The sequence below is a fragment of the Hevea brasiliensis genome, chromosome 10 (assembly GCF_030052815.1).
Source record: "Hevea brasiliensis isolate MT/VB/25A 57/8 chromosome 10, ASM3005281v1, whole genome shotgun sequence".
Classification (NCBI taxonomy): Eukaryota; Viridiplantae; Streptophyta; class Magnoliopsida; order Malpighiales; family Euphorbiaceae; genus Hevea; species Hevea brasiliensis.
Window position 1 is genome coordinate 87,945,715 of NC_079502.1, and position 3,895 is coordinate 87,949,609.

A 3,895-nucleotide genomic window follows, 5' to 3' on the forward strand; every position below is an offset into this window, starting at 1 on the left:
CACCTTAAGAAAAGTATCTTGCTCATATCCTAGCTAGCTTTTGGCCTGAGAATCGACATGGGGTTCATGAAGACCCCTGGTTAGTTTGCTTAACTAAAATAGCGAAGCAATTTTTAAGTTCAATCTTTTATTTTCCCCAATTTATGCATCTACATATTATAAAGTGCCCTGATAGATTAAACAAAGTTCTAAAATATGCATGACACTAGTTTAAAGCACACATACATAACTAATCATTTCACCATTAAATCAAGCCTAAATGATTTATGCAGAAAAAAAAATTGCTCTATGGTATGGAGAGGAGAGAAAATCCATCATTAAAGTTACTATTACCTTGCCTAAAATCTGAAAAATTCAATATAAAATAGAAAATTCATTTCAAGGACAAAGCACTTCTCTCCGAGAGTTAATATAGAATCATGAATCAAGCTTATAAGAACAAATTTATTTATTTATTTTAATATATATATATATATATATATATATATATATATATATATATATATATATATATATTCAAAAAGATTTCAGCAACAAATTTCTTCTCCTCCACACTTAAAACTTACATTGTTCCCAATGTAAAGCCCAAATCCAAAAGAAAAGGAAAAAAAATGCTAGAAAATAAAATAAGATAAAGAAAAGAAAACAAATCTGATTGTGGCTAACAAGCCAACTATGGGTTGCCTCCCAAGAAGCGCTTTTGTTTATCGTCATTAGCTCGACATGGCAAAGCTCCTTAGTCCACTGAATGCTTCTGAAACCCCTCATAAAATGGCTTGAGTTTATGATCGTTGACCTTGAACACTTTGTTAGTTCCTAAACTTTGAATTTCAACTGTACCATAAGGAAATACATTAGTAACAACAAAGGGTCCAATCCAATGAGAATGCAACTTACCAGGCATCAGCTTGAATATAGAATTATACAATAAAACTTTTTGTCGAATCACAAACTGCTTCCTTATTTTGTCATGGAATGCCTTTGTTTTTGCTTTATAGATCCTAGAATTCTCATAAGTCTTAAGGCGAATTTCCTCTAATTCATGCAATTGTGATTTTCTTTCTAACTCATCCTCCATGCTTAACTCAAAAACATCCTGCACAAATGTATCAACAACATTAATAGAAAAGACAGAATGATTATCAGCAGGATATTTCATAGCATCAAAGATATTAAATTTGACAGTCTCTCCATCAAACTCCATAGTTAAGGTACCCTCATCCACATCAATTTTTGTCTTGGTAGTTTTAAGGAAAGGTCTTCCAAACAAAATCAAAGCTGAATTTGATGAGAGAGCACTATCATCCTCCATATCTAGAATGTAAAAATCTGCAAGAAAAATCAATCCTCCAACCTGCACCAATATATCCTCAACTACTCCTAATGGGTAAGCATTAGAATGATCAGCTAACTGAATAATGACACTGATTTCTTTCAAAGGACCCAAATTTAAAGTTTAAAAAACTGAATTTGACATGACATTAATAGATGCTCCTAAATCTGCCATTGTATTTTCAAATTTAGAATCACCTATTCTGCAGGGAATACCAAACGAACCTGGATCCTTACACTTAGGGGATAATTTTCGCTAAATTAATGCTGACACATTTTCCCCCACATTAATCTTCTCATTATTCCTCAACTTACGCTTTATAGTGCATAGTTCCTTAAGGAATTTAGCATACTTGGAAACTTGTTTGATTGCATCAAGTAAAGGTATATTCACCTCCACCTTCCTGAAAGTCTTCAAAATTTCTTTCTCTTGTTTTTCTTTCTTAGTCTTAGCCAACTTGCATGGGAATAGAGGAAGAACATAATTGTTAACCTTATTCAGTTTAGGTTCAGTATTTACCTCAACTTTAGGAACTTTAGACTCTTTTTCTCCTTGCTTCTTCTTTTTCGTTGACTCATGTGGAGTCTGATTATCAACCTCTTTCCCACTTCGCAATAGTATCGCACTAGCATTTTCTCTGGGGTTCATGACTGTTTGTGATGGAAGCTTTCCAGAACCTTGAGCTTCCAGTTTACTCACAGATGAAGCTAACTGACCAATCTGCCTCTCTATGTTTTGAATGCTATTTCTGGCCTCCTGTTGAAATTATTGGGTATTATTAGCCAAAGCCTTAACAATTTCATCAAGTGACATACCTTGATTTGAGGGAGGCAGAGGTGGTTGTGGTTGATTCACTTGTGGTCTTTGCTGCTGGAATCGGTTTTGCACCAATTGATTCCCATAACTCAAATTGGGATGATCTCGCCATCCTGGATTATAAGTACTCGAAAAGGGATCATACCTGCATTGTGGCTGTCCATAATCTCCTACTGCATGCTGTCCATAATTTCCTACTGCATTAGAATGTTGCATTGATTCATCCTCTTGTAATGCAGGACACATGTCAGTAGCATGACCTGAACCTGAATAAATTCCACATACCTTAACAGTTTGCTTGTTCCCTACAGCCAATTGCCTCACCAAAGAAGTTAAATCAGAAATCTGTTTCTCAAGGTTAGATGTACTTACCTCATTAACCTTCTTAGGTGCATGATCCATTATCATTCCAAACTGCTGAGAGTTTGCTGCCATGTTAGCAATCAGCCTCCTTGCTTCATCTGGTGTCTTATCAACCAAAGCTCCTCCATTGGCAGCATCTATCATACTGCGGTCTATTTCTAGAAATTCCTCATAGAAATACTGAATCAAAAGCTGCTCACTTATTTGATGATGGGGACAGCTTGCACACAGTTTCATAAATCGTTCCCAGTACTCATACAAGCTCTCTCCATTGTACTGCCGGATGCCATAAATTTCTTTTCTTATATTGGCAGCACGGGAAGCAGGAAAATACTTCTCTAGAAATATCTGCTTCATTCCATTCCATGAGTTGACAGATCCAGAAGGAAGGTAATACAACCAATCCTTAGCTGTGCCCTCCAATGAGAAAGGGAAAGCTCGAAGCTTGATTCGATCCTTTGAAACTCCTTGAGGTTTCATGCTGGAACACACAACATGAAATTCCTTTAGATGCTTATGTGGATCCTCACTTACAAGACCATGAAACTTAGGCAACAAATGGATTAGTCCAGATTTCAACTTAAAAGCAACATTTAAAGCAGGGTATTGAATACACAAAGGCTGTTGGTTTAGATCAGGAGCAGCCAACTCTTTCAAGGTTCTAGCAGCCATGGTTTCATTTTCGGAATTTGACTCTGAATCCGAATCCGAACTTAACTCCTTTGGAGATTGGACTCCTTCAGATGTACTCGGAATCTGCCTAGCTTGCTTAGCCAATTTTCTCAACCGTTTAGCTATTTTTTCTACTTCTGGATCAAAGATCAACTCACCAGATTGAGAAATTCTTGTCATAAACAAAAAGAAATCAAAATAAAAATAGAAAAATGCCTCAAAACCCTAGAAAACAATCAAATTTGGCCTCAAGAGGGTGGTCTTGATCAGAGCGTCGTTTCCTTCAAAATAGGTATGGGCCGCCCTCCAAATTCAACCAAAATTCTTAATGACCAGTAATACCATAATATATATATATATATATATATATATATATATATATATATATATATATTTTTTTTTTTTCCTTTTCAAAAACCTGAAAATAGCAACACTTCACAAAACAAAGTTAATAACAAAATACCCTAGCACTAAAAACACGAATTCCAATAAACTTAAGTCCCCGGCAACGACGCCAAAATTCTTGATGGGTATCGAATCCACCATAAATTAAATTAACTGAAATCACTAATTATGAAATATTTTTTGCAGTAAGTGGTAAATCCAGGTTGAACCCTAGAGACTGAATTATTAAATTTCGTGCACTTGTGTAATGGAAAAAGAAACAAAGGTTGGGGGGGGGGGGAGGGGGGGGGGTTAATTCACAATCCA

At 35.7% G+C, this 3,895-nt stretch overlaps 1 non-coding gene across 1 annotated transcript; it reads left to right on the top strand.

Moving 5' to 3' along the window:
* The first annotated feature begins 2,714 nt into the window (after nucleotides 1-2,714).
* Nucleotides 2,715-2,821, top strand: LOC131169976 (small nucleolar RNA R71). Its single transcript, XR_009140920.1, has one exon. It is a non-coding gene; the product is annotated as a small nucleolar RNA R71 (small nucleolar RNA).
* Nucleotides 2,822-3,895: the final 1,074 nt, after the last annotated feature.